Source organism: Erpetoichthys calabaricus, chromosome 8 (assembly GCF_900747795.2).
Source record: "Erpetoichthys calabaricus chromosome 8, fErpCal1.3, whole genome shotgun sequence".
Taxonomy (NCBI): domain Eukaryota; kingdom Metazoa; phylum Chordata; class Cladistia; order Polypteriformes; family Polypteridae; genus Erpetoichthys; species Erpetoichthys calabaricus.
Genome location: NC_041401.2, coordinates 7,194,051 through 7,211,099, shown reverse-complemented (window position 1 = coordinate 7,211,099; position 17,049 = coordinate 7,194,051). Strand labels below are relative to the sequence as shown.

Below are 17,049 nucleotides of genomic sequence, written 5' to 3'. Positions count from 1 at the left end.
ACTACCGTCCTGTAGACCTTCCCTTTCACTCTTGCTGATACCCGTCAGTCACAAATTACTCCACCCACTCCACCCTGCCTGCACTCTCTTCTTCACTTCTCTTCCACAATCCCCATTACTCTGTACTGTTGATCCCAAGTATTTAAACTCCTCCACCTTCACCAGCTCTACTCCCTTCATCCTCACCACTCCACTGACCTCCCTCTCATTCACACACATGTATTCTGTCTTGGTGGTCCTACTGACCTTCATTCCTCTCCTCTCATCTCATATCTCCACCTCTCCAGGGTCTCCTCAACCTGCTCCCTACTCTCACTACATATCACAATGTCATCAGCAAACATCACAGTCCACAGGGACACCTGTCTAATCTGGTCTGTCAGCCTGTCCATCACCATTGCAAATAAGAAAGGGCTCAGAGCCGATCCCTGATGTAATCCCACCTCCGTCACTCCCACCGCTGACCTCACCACTGTCACACTTACCTCATACATATCCTGTACAACTCTTACGTACTTCTCTGCCACTCCCGACTTCCTCATACAATACTACAGCTCCTCTCAGTCACCCTGTCATCTGCTTTCTCCAGGTCCACAAAGACACAATGCAACTCCTTCTGGCCTTCTCTAAACTTCTCCATCAACATCCTCAGAGCAAACATTTCATCTGTGGTGCTCTTTCTTGTCATGATACCACACTGCTGCTCACTAATCATCACCTCACTTCTTAACTGAGCTTCCATTACTCTTTCCCATAACTTCCTGCTGTGGCTCATCAATTTTATCCTCCTGTAGTTACTGCAGTCCTGCACATCTCCCTTATTCTTAAATATCAGCACCAGTACACTTCATCTCCACTCCTCAGACATCCTCTCACTTTCCAAGATTCCATTAAACAATCTGGTTAGAAACTCCACTGCCGTCTCTCCTAAACACCTCCATTGTTCCACAGGTTTGTCATCTGGACCAATGCTCTCTCCATTCTTCATCCACTACATCGCTGTCCTTACTTCCTCCTTGCTAATCTGTTGCACTTCCTGATTTGGTACAAAACGTAGATTTCTATCAACTTTTGGGCTATTTCCGCTAACCGGAAGTGGTACTTTACCTTTTTATTCTGCAGCTGCAGAGTCCGATTTAACCAACTTTACTTTTATAATAATTTTTCAATATATTATTAATTTGATTGTACTTGTTATTGATGGTTCTTTAAATACATAATATAAAAATATAATCATTGCCTTGCGGTGTACTCCTCAAATATCCATCCTCATATCTGAGTATACGAGAAAGTCGAGGGGAGACTACTCCCGATTTTTTTTTCTGTAAATGGCTGTATTTTCGAGAGGGGTCCACCTGCAGACCTCTGCAGCCATACTGTATGTGTCGATTTTAAGTGTGAACTTCTTAAGCACGTTAGCCTTGTATCTTCCCGAAAGACACCCTGCAAGCATTTGATTAGACTTCTAATTTGCTTGTACTTATGATAATCACTTTATTTTCTTTTATGCCATATGTCAGTCATTTTCCAACCTGCTATATCCTAACACGGGGTCATGGGGGTCTGCTGGAGCCAATCCCAGTCAGCACAGGGTGCAAGGCAGGAACAAATCCCGGGCAGGGCGCCAGCCCACCGCAGGGCACACCCACCCACACTAGGGACAATGTAGAATCGCCAATGCACCTAACCTGCATGTCTTTGGACTGTGGGAGGAAACCCAAACAGACACGGGGAGAACATGCAAACTCCACGCAGGGAGGACCCGGGATGCAGATAAAAATATATTGTGTACATGCTTTATTAGTTAAAAAATGTGTATTTTATGGGGATTGTATTCATTTCATTGTTGGTCAGGGCAGCACGGTGGCGCAGTGGTGGCGCTGCTGCCTCACAGTACGGAGACCTGGGTTTGCTTCCCGAGTCCTCTCTGCGTGGCGTTTGCATGTTCTCCCCGTGTCTGCATGGGTTTCCTCCCATAGTCCAAAGACATGCAGGTTAGGTGCATTGGTGATCCTAAATTGTCCCTGTTGTGTGTGCTTGGTGTGTGGGTGTGCCCTGCCCGGGATTTGTTCCCGCCTTGCGCCCTGGGCTGGCTGGGATTGGCTCCAGCAGACCCCCATGACCCTGTGTTAGGATATAGGGGTTGGACAATGGCTGACTGACTGACTGACATTGTTGGTCACTGAATGACCTCTAGGGGGCGTCACTGAACCCCAAATCTCCAGACACAGTCCTTATCATTGGTTCCTTTCCACAGCCATGGGCAGGTCTGTCATAAGGGTGTTCTGGGTGCCTGCCCAGGGGTCGGCGGGGTTTGCGTTTAGGGTCCACAGCTTGGGAAACTTAGTCATAGGCGTTCATTCTCTTCATTTAGTCGTCGGTAGCCATGACAGCCTTAAGTCTGAGTGCACAGCTCTCTTTCTCAATCAGTTCTGCCATTTTTCTGATCCCAAGTCTACAGCTTTTGTCAAGCCCAGCCACAAATTCTCCATTGGATTGCCTTCTGGACTCTGTGATTGATTCCTTCCTGTGTAGCTTTGGCTTTAGGCTTTGGGCTTGTTGTCTCGCTGCTCTTCTCCCAAGCCGCAGGTTTCTCGCAGACCTCATCAGGTTTTCCTCCAGGAGTTCCTCATATTGTGGTTTTCATTCATTTTTCCCCTCACAAGCCAGCTGCAGAGAAGCATCTCCAGAGCCCACCAACGAGGATGGCGAATTTCAGATAATGACGTTTATCCTGTTGGCCAAAAAAGCTTCATTGTTGTAGGTTAGGTTAGACCACTAGAGTGGCTCACCACAAGTCGGACCCTCAGGTACAATCAAATGAAATGCCAGGCAGGTGACCTCCATTGAACAAATTATTATTTTTGATATAAACTGCTCAAAAACATTAAAGGCACACTTTGAAAACCCATCACATCTCAATGGGAAGATAAATCCTGCTGGCTCTCTCTACTGGTATGGACTGATATGGTGATGTGTGAGGAACGAAAGGATGGAAATGAAAAGGATCAACCAACAGAGTGAGGGCTGAACTCAAAGACACCCCGAAAATCAAAGGGAAAAAATGAGGTGGCAGGCAGGCTGGTGAGTCCATTTGGCCGAAATTTCATTGCAGCAACTCCAAGTCGTACTCAGTAGTTTGTATGCCCACCATATGAGACGACAGATGGTGTCCTGGGGGATCTCCTCCCAGATCTGGACTAGGGTATCACTGAGCTCCTGGACAGTCTGAGTTGTCGGATGGACTGAAACATAATGTCCCACCCAGAGGTGTTCTGTTGGATTGAGGTCAGGCGAGTGAGCAATTGGGGAAGGGCAGTCAATGGTATCAATTCCTTCATCCTCTCGCCACATGAGGCCGGGCATTGTCATGCACCAGGAGGAACCAGCACAGGGTCTGACAATGGGGCCAAAGACTCCATCTCGATACCTAATGGCAGTCAAGGTGCCATTGTCAAGCCTGTAAAGGTCTGTGTGTCCCTCCATGGATATGTCTCCCCAGACCATCACTGACCCACCACCAAACCGGTCATACTGAACGATGAGACAGGCAGCATAACGTTCTCCACGGCTTCTCCAGACCCTTTCATGTCTGTCACATGTGCTCAGGGTGAACCTGCTCTCATCTGTGAAAAGCACAGGGCGCCTGCCAGTGGTGAACCTGCCAATTCTGGTATTCTATGGCAAATGCAAAATCGAGTTCCACGATGCCCACTAGATGATGTCGGGCCCTCAGGCCCCCCTCATGAAGTCTGTTTCTGATTGTTTGCTCAGAGACATTCACACCAGTGGCCTGCCTGCCTGCTGGAGGTCATTTTGTAGGCTCTGCCAGTGCTCATCGTGTTCCTCTTTGCCCAAAGGAGCAGATACCGGTCGGTCCTGCTGATGGGTTAAGGATCTTCTATGAGGGACCCTGTCCAGCTCTCCTAGAGTAACTGCCTATCTCCTGGAATCTCCTCCATGCCCTTGAGACTGTGCTGGGAGACACAGGAAAACCTTCTGGCAATGCCACATATTGATGTGCCTGCCATCCTGGAGAAGTTGGACTACCTGTGCCACCTCTGTAGGGTCCAGGTATGGCCTCATGCTACCAGTAGTGACACTGACCGTGGCCAAATGCAAAACGAGTGAGAAAACAGATGAGGAGGGAAAAATGTCAGCGGCCTCCTCCAACTGTTAACCCATTCATTCCTGTTTTGGGGGTCGTCTCAGTGTTGCCCCTCTAGTACACCAAAGCAGCTGAAACTGATGAACAAGCCCCTCTGCTACTTAACTGACCAGATCAACAGCCCACAAGTGTCATTGACTTGATGCTATACTCTCATTCAAAAGGGGTCCTTTCATTTTTTTGAGCAGTATATTTTGCTAATTGACTTTTTACATGACCTCTGGGGGTCAGAGTCATTACAGCGTCCCTGTGTCATGTTTTAACCAGCATGTCTCGCCAGGCTGGGATTCACACTGGTGTTTTTTGTTTGTTTAGTGTTATTTTATGCCATTTACTTGTATTAATGTTTATTTTGTTATTATATACATTTTCCTTTGTGATCGTTTTAATTGAATGTGGCCTTACTTATGTCCCTTGTGTGTTGTGGGTGGATCCCCAAGGGGGCGGAGCCACCTGCCAATCACCGGCAGGAACGGCCCACCACCCTGTTTAAGGGAGGGACTCCCATGATTCCTGGCGGTTCTTTAAATGTGCTTGGAGTGGAGTGTTTCCTGTGTTTTTGATTTCCTGGATTTTTGAACCCCTGCTCTGTTTTTTGATTTCATTTTTGGATTTCGTACTGGGACTGTGTTTCTTGATATTTTTGAACCTCTGCTGTGTTTTTGACCATGATTTTGGGACTTTGTTTTCTGTATATCGCTTTGTTCTTTGGAGCTTTGAGGCTCGCACAGCCTTTTTTTTTTTTTTTTTATTTGCTAAAATCCACCTTTTATTTGATCAAGGTTCATCTCAGCCATTTTGTGTTCTAGGCGGGATATTTCAACAGTGTTTTTTACTCCCCTCTAGTGGACAACCTTGGAAGTGTTTTTTGCAGCTATGCTTTTTCACACCTCACAATTAGGAGACCAGGGTTCACATCCTGGGTCCTCCCTGTGTGGACTTTGCATGTTCTCCCCGTGTCTGTGTGGGTTTCCTCTGGGGGGCTCCAGTTTCCTCCCACAGTCCAAAGGCACACAGGTTAGGTGGTCTGGAGATATTAAATTGGCCCTAGAGTGTGGTTGGGGTATGTGTGTGTGTGTTTGCCCTGTGATGGACTGCCACCCTGTCCAGGGTTTGTTCTTGCGCCGTGCATGCTGGGATAGATCTGGCAGACCCCTGCGATACTGTGTGGTGGACAGCCAGGGCCCTTGCCCGGCCGGGACGCCTCTCCCTTGTATGGACCGGGGGTGCAAGCCTGGTCAGGACAGTACCTTTCCTGAAATGCAACAGTGCCTAGGAGTCCCGTAGGGCTTCATGGGAGTTGGTGCAGCCCTGTTGTGATCCGTGGGCACCACCAGGGGGTGCTGTAGGACACCATGCACTTCGTGACACCCTGGAGTAATTTTCAGGTTAAGGGTCCAACAGAGTGGGATCCCTTACCAGGATGTGAACCTACAACTTTCTAGGCACCAAGTCCAGATCCTTAGCCAAAGAGCCAGCACTCCGCCTTATGCGGGGACTGCTAAAGCCCCTTTGGCTACCCCAGTGATGCTTTAGGGGTGCCATATTAAAGGGGCTTTATATTTGTAACCTATTCAGCCCACTTTGCAGAGATCCATTTTCACGTTTGAGTCTTGTTTCTGCTGGTCAGTGTGTCAAATTCAGTCCACGGTGATTCAATGTTGTCAAACAAAAAAGAAATGTGAAAATGCCCAAACGGTGGGTGGGGGCGGTGGGTTAATACTTTTTATAGGCAATGTATAAATACAAAAGGTTTAATAAAGCAATAAACAATTCATCTTTACTCAAAAATGAATCTAAAGCCAGTGGGAGAGCAGGCACATTATTTAAAACAGGGGCACTTCCTTGTCTGCCCTAACTATGCCTTCATTTGCCAGTCAAAACATAATGGATCTAGTGAGTGGAAAGATAGAGGACACAAGAAGAGAAACAAACAAATTACTACAGTGTGCACAGTGCCAGTCAAAGCCCCTTTGGAGCCCTAGGTGGGGTGGAGGGATGGCACCCCTCGCTGTCCATAGCATGTAGCCAGTCAATGACCTATTCCCCGCTCAATGTCCAGAGTGTGGCACAAATGGTACCCCCTTGTTCATATACCACAGACTTTAAAGAGCCTGTGGCTCTTAGCATATGGAGTGTGCACAATTCTGCTTTCTTAAGTGGCATCCAGCGGGTCATTGCACCCACCCAGTATTATCAGAGTTCGAAAACTTGAGTGCGGAGGAGGCACCCCTTAACTTTCATAAATGGCACCTCTCAGATGACGGCACCCAGTGTGGCCACCTGCGTCGCCTAAGTGTGTGTGACAAAAAAAAAAGGACGTAGAAGTGTGGCACTTCAAGGGCCTTTTCCAAGGAGCGAAGAAGAAAAGGATACAGGTGGTGGTCTCATCAAACAAGGATGCCAGTGAGACACCACTTGCTTTAAAAAGAGCTGCCACTTAGTTAGCCATTCAGTCACCTCAGCACTCTTCCCTGCCAGCAACGACGTCACACGAGAATCCTGCAACACCAACACAAGTCCCACAGTGCCCACCGCCACCCAGTCGGACCCCGCTCACCCCTTAAGACGACCTCAGCTACTTCACTTACCTTCCTCTTCAGCCCGACTGCTGTGTGCCATTACCACACCCACATCGCAATGGTAACCCACACAACCAATAAAGGTGCACTTTACACTTTGATTCTGATTGGCTACATCACAAGGAGGTAAAAAAACACTTTAAAGACAAGATGCAGCTTACTTGACAGGGCTGGGGACCCCCTCTAAAATCTCTGGACGGACATTATTTCACGATTTATTCAAGGCCTAATCTGCAGCTCAGTTACTTTCATTTTGCTCAGCTGATTCATGTTACTCCTTACGCCGTCACATTCCTGCTTTCACTTTGTTCCGTGTACGCCTGCTTCTCTCGTCTCATTTCACTTTGATATTCGAGACCCCCTTGTAAGAGAAGCTAATCCCGCTCTCCAAAAAACCGTGGAGCTTCTAAAAGGCGTCCATCTGTAGCTGCAGCGAGCACACCTGATGAAATCGGCACTTTGGAGCTGCGTCTGCGCATACCTGCTGTGTCTTAAAGAGACAGACACTAGAAAAATGAGCTCTGCCCCTCGGAGGCCTTTGATAGCTGATCGGTGGGAGTGTTGGATCCTCAAAGCCAAGGGCATCCTCAGGAGGCTGGTATTGTGATGTATCCATTTGAATTAATGTTTTATTGTTCACTTTGTTTTTCATATGTTTATGTTGGTTTTATTTGTCATTCTATTACTAGGTTCTGTCTTTTTAAATATTCTGCGGTTCCTAAGCCTGTGTGGGTGGAGCCAAAGGAGACGGAGCCACCCTGATTATGTTATGACTGGGAGATCCCAAAGCACCTAAGTCACAAAAAGCACTTCCAAAATTTGCCCACTAGAAGGGGGAAATCCTGTCAAAAACCCCGGAATGACACAAAAAGGGCCTCATGGAATCTTTATAAGATAAATGATTTATTCTTCACAAAAAACAAAAAAAATGAAGCACCGTGGCGCACAAAACAATAAGATTTTCTCAAAACAATAAGGTAAGTCCCAACACAAAATCCCAAGGAAAACAAAATGAAATGTCAAAAAAATCTAAAAAATTATTAAGCACATTAAATACTGGCACAGTGTGGCACAGTGGTAGTGTTGCCACCTCACAATTAGGAGACCAGGGTTCACATCCTGGGTCCTCCCTGTGTGGATTTTGCATGGTCTCCCTTGGTCTATATGGGTTTCCTCTGGGGGCTTCAGTTTCCTCCCACAGTCCAAAGGCACGCAGTTTAGGTGGTCTGGTTATATTGTTTTCTGTGTATCGCTTTGTTCTTCAGAGCTTTGAGGCTCGCACAGCCTTTTTTTTTTTTTTTTCTTAAAATCCACCTTTTATATATAAAAGCACTATATAAATGTAATGAATTATTATTATTATTATTTGATCAAGGTTCATCTCAGCCATTTTGTGTTCTAGGCGGGATATTTTGACAGTGTTTTTTTTTATCCCCCTCTAGTGGACAACCTTGGAAGTGTTTTTTGCAGCTATGCTTTTTCACACCTCACAATTAGGAGACCAGGGTTCACATCCCGGGTCCTCCCTGTGTGGACTTTGCATGTTCTCCCCGTGTCTGTGTGGGTTTCCTCTGGGGGCTCCAGTTTCCTCCCACGGTCCAAAGGCACGCAGGTTAGGTGGTCTGGAGATATTAAATTGACCCTAGAGTGTGGTTGGGGTGTGTGTGTGTGTATGCACTGTGAAGGACTGCCACCCAAGGTTTGTTCTTGCGCTGTGCATGCTGGGATAGCTCTGGCAGACCCCTGCAACCCTGTTCAGGACTAAGCAGGTTAGGAAATGACTGACTGACTGAAATACTGTGTGGAGGACAGCCGAGGCCCTTGCCCAGCTGGGATGCCTCTCCCTTGTATGGACCTTTGGGATGGGAGGATAAACCTGGTCAGGATGGTACCTCCCCTGGAATCATGATTGCAGCCCCCCTGAGATGCAACGGTGCCTAGGACTCCCACAGGGCTTCATGGGAGTTGAAGTTTGGTGCAGCCCTGTTGGGATCCATGGGCACCGCCAGGGGGTGCTGCTGTTGCTGCTGCTGAGCCCTACAGATCAGGTCTTCTACCTCACCCGGAAGTGCTGCCAGAAATAGGTCATCACGTACCTGGAGCACTTCCGGGTGCCTTATAAAAGGAGCCAGCAGCCACCACTCCGGGAGCCGGAGTCAGGAGGAGGAGGACGAAGCTTGCCAGAAGGAGAGTGAAGGAGAAAGAGAAGGAAAAGGAAAAAAGTATTGTGTTGTGCTTGGGACTGTGTGTTATACTTGTGGGAAACAGGGAAGGCGTTTCCCACAAGGGAAAAAGAAAATAAAAGCCCTGTGTGCTTTGAACTGGTGTCCTACGTCTGTCTGTGTCAGGGCTGGCCTCTCCAACTGTCACACAAGTTCCCTTAAAGGCTCTGGCAGTGGTAACTCCTCACTGATCCACAGGGTGGCGCTGCATTCTAACACTTCTTCTCTTCTTCCCTCTGCAGACCGAATGATTGACAACCTCACCACCTCTGATGTCACTTCCAGTGTCCATCCAACCTGGACCTGTCTCTTCATGCCTGGCTTGCATTTAAAACCAGAAGTGTTGCCACCTTGAGATGTTTCTTTTGCTGAAAAGCATTTATTATTTTTTTACCTTTGCGGTGTCAGCCCAAAACTTTATCATTGTCTTTGTCCTCTTTCTTAATACACACAAATACAAGGACTCACCACCTCCAGAGTACATTCGAAATGAAGCACCAAGAATGGTGTGGAGACTCTCTGCATTTTTTAGGATAGGGCAGGGAAGTAGTTTCTGCCAGTGATTGGCGGGAGGTTCTGTCTCTTCGGAGGGACCACCCAAAAAACACATGGAACATAACACAAATACATAAAACGTAAAGAATACTGCAAATCACAAATAAAAGAAATAGGAACACATGCAAAATGTTTGACAATGACATAAAACAAGCATTTAAACCTCAGCCAGGGGAAGGACCCTAGCTGACAGACGAAATCCTGAGATCTTCCTCTGGATATGTGAGTGAGCAGAGAAGGCTCAGGAGCAGGGCATCATTCATTTGTAGGTAAGTTCTATCTGCTTTGTTGGACGTTTCTGATAGGCATGTAGTGTGGCACAGTGGTTAAGGTTGTGGGTTCAAATCCCCCCACTGACACTCTGTGACCCTGAGCAACTCAGTTGACTCACCAGTGCTCCAATTGGAAAAAACAAAAAGAAATATAGCCAATTGTATCTCCAATGTCATAAGTTGCTTTGGATAAACGTGTCGGCTGTAAATCGTATTCTTTCTCTAATTAAGGATTCCGATTTTTTTGAATATCGTTTTGGGACGTGTTTGCTAAGGCTTTTTCTTTTTCTGTCAAGCATCTCTTTGCATTTTTCGATGTTTCTTCTGTAATTCTTCGAATTATAAAGATTCTCTGCTTGCCCATTTTATGCAAGCTGAGGGTGTACTGTCATCCCTCCTCTTGTGTGACTTTTGTTATATTTTCATTTATTTCTAGTCGTTCAGCAGGTAGTCTTTGGGACTGGCTGAGTTTGGATGGACCTCTGCTGGGCTGACCATTGAAAATCTTGAAGTTCCTGGAGCTTTAAGGAGGCCTCACACACTTTCTGCCTTGGCGAAAAATCCACTTCCTTACAGATTGTCACGCATGTGCATTGGAGGACCTCTTCATGGGCTCAGTTGAAGTATGTAATAGCCTACCGGGACAAGCGGGGATGCTGTCACTAATGTTGGCATCTCATTCTTTTTCCCCACAGTGCCTAGAAGCAACCTGATGAAGGCATTTAACCTGGACAATTCTAGTCCAGCAGTCAAAAGGTCCTGGGTGTCCCAGAAGGAGGTGTCATTACTGGCCAGAACAACCCGCCAGTTGAGTGACTGCCTTTGTATCCTTTTCAAGAGATGCTCATTTATCTTTGTTTGACTTTTCAGTCTCCAGACAATAAAAGAGATGACCCAGCTGGCACCACAACAAGTCTTTGCTGTCTTCTGAGCTGTCGTTACCGCACCCGGCCACAAGGTTATTTGTTGCTTGCTTAGCAAAGAACCCGTTTATTAAAATGATACAATGGTAAGTCCATCTGCGTTGCTCACATCCTACCTTTATAAACCTCTGTTCACCGGATATGTCATCCCTTACATCTCTCTTTCTTTGTGATTTTGATTTCCTTTCTTTGTTGAACATTCCAGCCCTGTTGTGGATGGCATGATGCCCAAGTGCATGAAAGTGTGTCATACGGTTTACTATTATAAGCTGGCTACTTGCCTCTCTTCATTGGACATTTCTGCCCTCTTGTAGTTGCCGGATGATATTACACCTGACAAGGACACGGCCGCTGGACAGACGGATGTTTCATCATCTTATATATATATATATATATATATATATACTGCTCCAAAAAAATGAAAGGACCCCTTTTCAATGAGAGTATAGCATCAAGTCAGTGACACTTGTGGGCTGTTGATCTGGTCAGTTAAGGAGCAGAGGGGCTTGTTCATCAGTTTCAGCTGCTTTGGTGCACTAGAGGGGCAACACTGAGAAGACCCCCAAAACAGGAATGAATGGGTTAACAGGTGGAGGGAGGCCACTGACATTTTTCCCTCCTCATCTGCTTTGTCACTCGTTTTGCAGTTGTCTATGGTCAGTGTCACTACTGGTAGCATGAGGCCATACCTTTACCTTACAGAGGTGGCGCAGCTAGTCCAACTTCTCCAGGGTGGCACATCTATATGTGCCTCCCATTGCCAGAAGGTCTGCTGTGTCTCCCAGCACAGTCTCAAGAGCATGGAGGAGATGCCAGGAGACAGACAGGCGGTTCCTCTATGAGAGCTGCAAAGGGCCCCTCGTAGAAGGTCCTTAACCCATCAGCAGGACCCACCAGTATCTGCTCCTTTGGGCAAAGAAGAACAGGATGAGCACTGACAGAGCCTACAAAATGACCTCCAGCAGGCATGTAGGCCACTGGTGTGAATGTCTCTCAGCAAACAATCAGAAACAGACTTCATGAGGGTGGCCTGAGGGCCCGATATCCTCTAATGGGCACCGTGGAGCTCGATTGGCATTTGCCATTGAATACCAGAATTGGCAGGACCACCACTGGCGTTTTCACAGATGAGAGCAGGTTCACCCTGAGCACATGTGGCAGATGTGAAAGGGTCTGGAGAAGCCGTGGAGAACGTTATGCTACCTGTGACATTGTTCAGCATGACCGCTTTGGTGGTGGGTCAGTGATGATATATCTGGGGAGGCATATCCACGGAGGGACGCATAGACCTCTACAGGCTAGACAACGGCACCTTGACTGCCATTAGGTATCGGGGGGAAATCCTTGGACCCATTGTCAGACCCGGCGCTGGTGCAGTGGCTCCTGGTGCATGACAATGCCCGGCCTCATGTGGCGAGAGGATGAAGGAATTGATACCATTGACTGGCACCCAAGCCCCATGAAACCCCCCCCCCCAACCCCCATGCTCACTCACCTAACCTCAATCCAATAGGACACCTCTGGGTGGGACATTGTGTTTTGGTCCATCAGACACCTCAGCCTGTCCAGGAGCTCCAGATCTGGGAGGAGATCCCCCAGGACACCATCTGTCGTCTCATTAGGACATTGTCAGGCATTGGACATAAAAATGACTGATTACGATTTGGAGTTGCTGCAATGAAATTTCGGCCAAATGGACTCGCCTGCCTGCTTCCTCACTTTTCCCTTTGATTTTCGGGGTGTCTTTGAGTTCAGCCCTCACCCTGTCGGTTGATCATTTTCATTTCCATCCTTTCGTTCCTCACACATCACCATATCAGTCCAGAGCAGTAGAGAGAGCCAGCAAGATTTTTTTTTCCCTTGAGATCTGACGTGTTTTCAAAGTGATCCTTTAATTTTTTTGAGCCGTTTATATTTGTTAGGATTGGGTCTTCCTTCAAAGCAAAATAGCTGAGGCCTCCAAAATTCAGTCAAGAATCAGGCCAGAATCTTAACAGATCTGCCAATAATTATTGGATCCCCTTCTGAATTTGTATGTTTGCTTACTTACTGTGAACAGTCTCTAATATTTATGGTAGTTTTGTTTTAATAGATAGTCAGAATATCGACCAAAAATCCAGAAGGAATACATTATATAAAAGTTCTAAATTGATATCCATGTCATAGAGTGAAACTAGGGGGCTCTGCCCACTGCTCGCTTCGCTCGCCAACCCCTGGTGTTGGGAAATTACAAAGAGCGTGATGTATGAATGAGATATAGCATAGTGTGAAGGTGTAGATGACGCATATAGGAAGCAAACAATTCAGTGTTTGGTACAGTGTAAAGGTTTGGCATGGAGCATTTATGACCTTAACTTCAACGTCAGATGAACGTCGAACTCGTGAGAAGGCAACATAAAGTTGCCCATGTCCAAAAACGGGCTCAGAGAGGAAGATGCCAACCTTGTCCATGGTTTGTCCTTGTGATTTGTTGATGGTCATGGCAAAGGCAGGTGTAATGGGGAACTGTCGCCGTTTAAGTGTAAAAGGTAATTCCAGGTTAGAACTCGTAAGGTCAATTCTAGGAATTAGAACAGTATTGTTAGCATGTGATCCGGTAAGAACTGTCGCTTGAATAACATTGTGTGTCATGGTGTTGACGGCTAAACGTGTGCCATTGCATAAACCCTGTTTAGTGTTAAGGTTTCCTAATAGCATGATTATTGTTCCGTTTTTAAGGCTAAGATTGTGTTGTGGTAATCTGGCTGGGTTAATAGTGTTCAAATATTCTAAGGGGAAATTAAGATGGTCATTGTTGTCATCAGAGTCAAGTTTGTCAGAGCTTAGAAAGAGCCGTGTCTCTCCAGGAAGTAATGAAATGACCTGGTTAATAATGTGATGCACATGAATATTTTTTGGACAGAATATAGTCCGTTGTGTTAAAAGGGGTATTTGGTCTAATGAGATTGCTGTTCCAAATATCTCCGTAAGTAAGTCGTCGCAGATAAAGGGTTGAGGAATTGTAATAATATCTGGGTGAAGTACATCTGTATTGGTGAGTGTACCATCTCTCAGTTGTAATAAGCAATTGTTATATGCGGGATCTGGACATCGCATGTTTTGTACTAAGTGTATCTTTTGAAAGCAATGCCAATTGTCCGCGTAACATTTTTTTGAAGCGCGTTGTAGGTGACGTGAATTTTTTTTTTTTGATGCGGGTGCGTGTTTGTGGTCCCGTTACTCGAGCCGTCTAGTTTTGTACCCGTGATCGTGAATTGATGACTTGTTTGATCTTTATCGTTAGGAATATGGATAAGTAATAAGGAGGATCGCACTCACTGTTAATATGCGGACTGTTCGTTTCTTCGTATTATCAACAATCAGGTCTCGCGCCTGTATATGTATTGTAGTTCGGTCTCTTGTTGTTTATGTATGACGTCGTCGCTTATTTTAAGGTGGACTGAACAATAGTTGAGCACATGGCATGTGGAGCAATAGCCAAGCACTGTCTAAAATCTCCTCCTAATAAAAGTACCTTTCCTCCAAAGGGAAAATGATTATTCATCAACGGAATGTCAATTGTCCGCGTATTTTAAGGTGGACTGAACAATAGGTGAGCGCATTGCATGTGGAGCAATAGTTAAGCACTGTTTAAAATCTCCTCCTAATAACAGTACTTTTCCTCCAAAGGGAATAGTGTATTATTATTTATCAACGTTTGTAGAAGTTTATCAATGGTGTTGAGTAAGTGACTGGATGCCATTGTAAATTCATCTATAATTAATAGTGTGGAAAGACGGATGTCACGTGCATTGTTACTGTGCATTGTCATAGTGGATACCGATGTTTCTGTGATTGGGACCGGTATTTTGAATAAGGAGTGACATGTGTTTTTGGAGCCGAGACATTTTTTCTTCCGCGGTTTCAGAAGCGCGTTGTAGGTGCCGACGTGATTTGTGCATATTTGCGTTCTTGATTTGTTTCAGGGGGCACTGTTCCAATGCGATGTAATATTTGTCCACATACGCGAAAGCAGTATGGGCCATTGCCTTCTGGTGACATGATATTTACTCCGGTATATGCAAAAGCAAATGAACTATTGTAGGATCTAATGCAGTTCGTAAAGTTTCTAGTTTCAGGTACTTCGTTAGTTAGAAGCTTCTGTAGATATGCAGGATATGAATGTAAAGGAGGCAGTCTAATCTGACCCTTTTGACAACGTGTAAATTCATTACTTGTATTGCCAGTTGTTTCTTCTGTGAAGTTAAGTGAATGACAATGATTGCAAATGACATTCATTAATCCCAATGAATTTTCATGAATAGTGGACTTATTATTGAAGGCGTTGTCAGCTAACTGGCGCAATCGTTTAGCAGGTGTCTGTCGTTGATGTCCTTGACGTGTATGTTTTGCTTGTGCCGTTTGAGAGGCGCGTCGTTGTATGTGCAGGATTTGGGATGTGCTATCCTGGAGCTGTAATGGATTTGCCTGTGCTGTGTGAGAAGCACGTTGCAGTTCACGGCGTTCATTGTTTGTATTGAGCCTTGCCCGTTTTTGTATGTCGGTTAATCTGTGAGCCTCGAGGTGTTTCGTTTTGAACCCTTGCTTATTTGAGCTTTGCGTTTTTGGAGCCAAGACATTTTTTCTTGGCGCGTAGCATCACTTTTTTTATCTCTGTTAGTGGAGGGGGTGTTTGTGTGTGGTGGGTCTGAATCCTCTTCTTTGTGTGTGTTCCGTTCGGCGCCTCATGTCTTATTTTACGTTGCTTTCCATCTGATTTCTTTTGCGTGGGTTGGGGGGGGGGGGGGGGGGGGGGGGGCGGGGGGGGGGGGGGGGTTTGTATGGTGTGTATGTGGGGGCGCCTGCGCAGTACGTCTTTTGCGTCCACGGCCCATGGCCGGATGTCCCTGCGTCCATCCGGTTTACCATTCTCGTTTAGTAATATGGATAAGTATTTGATCCCCTACAACCCAGGCAGAATTCTGGCTCTCACAGGCTGGCTGTGTGCCCATGTGGCACACAGATTATAATCAATCAATCAATTAATCGATTGATCGATCGATCAATTACTGATACAGGGTGAGGCAGAAAGGACGGACATCCTTGAAATGGCTAGAACTCACCACTAGGTGGAGTGACGGATATGCGGTAGGTGGCGTTACATTCGTGAAGTCTTAGCATTTATTTATTTTCATTTTAGTTGAAGCCATGGAGCCATGGACGACAGAACACCGCGTTTTTGCGTACGACTGTTCTGTCAAGAACAACCAATCTATTACCGCAGTTCAGCGTGAGTTTCGTTGCCATTTCAATATCCACAGAAATAAAGCTGTTCCCGCTCGTAACACTATCCTACGTTGGGTTAAAGCACTTCATACACGAGGTACACTAATCAACAAAAGACCGCTGGGGGCTACACAAACGGCACGTACCCCTGAAAATGTGGAAAGCGTACTTACTAGCCCTGCTGCGCAGTCCAAGTCGATCTGCTCGGAAGTATTCTTCTGAACTTGGCCTCAGTAATCGTTCGGAGCGTTATATCGAGATGATAAACAACTTCTTTTTACCTGAATTACGACGAAAACGTATTCCAATCCGGCGTGTGTGGTTTCAACAGGATGGGGCGGCAGTCCACACAGCTAGAGCATCAATGGATGTTATTCGCCCTTTCTTCCCTGGTCACCTCATTTCCAGGTTTGGTGGCCTCCTCGGTCCCCTGACTTATCCATGTGCGATTATTTCTTCTGGGGTCACCTCAAGGCACATGTATACGAGCATAAGCCCCATACATTGGAGGAACTGAAGGAAGCCATTCGCGTGGAAGTTCCCCAAATCGACAGAACGATGTTGAAAAGAGTGGAGGCCAACTTCCATGAACGCCTTCAGAAATGCATCAGTGATAACGGACACCACATGGGAGATGTTGTTTTCCACACTTGATTTTGTCAAATGCTATTTCAATATGAACTCAAATCTTTCAATGTTATTTTTTCTTACAAAGAAATTTAATTTTGTGATTTTGTAAAAAACGTCCGTCCTTTCTGCCTCACCCTGTACTTCTGATCTCAACTCGTCATGTGTATGAAGCACACCTGTCCATAGAAGCTTGGCAGCTCGAAGCTTCAGCTCCCTCCACACATTGTTCTATGGGACTGAGGTCTGCAGACCGGCTAGGAGGCCACTCCATGACCTTAATGTGCTTCTTCTTTAGAAATTGCTCTTTGTTGCCTTGGCGGTATGTTTTGGGGTCATTGTCATGCTGGAAGACCCATCCATGACCCATCCTTAGTGTTCTAGCTGAGGGAAGGAGGGTCTTGTCCAAGATTTTATGGTCTATTGGCCCCTCAA

General features: G+C 46.2%; 1 protein-coding gene across 1 annotated transcript in view; it reads right to left on the bottom strand.

Annotated features, from left to right (window-relative positions):
* Positions 1–7,214, bottom strand: part of LOC114655314 (butyrophilin subfamily 1 member A1-like) — a 67,404-nt gene extending 60,190 nt beyond the window's left edge. Inside the window, exon 1 of the mRNA XM_028806212.2 lies at positions 6,912–7,214. The gene's annotated coding sequence lies outside the window, so the exon portion shown is untranslated. The remainder of the gene's footprint in view (positions 1–6,911) is intronic.
* Between the last annotated feature and the right edge of the window lie 9,835 nt (positions 7,215–17,049).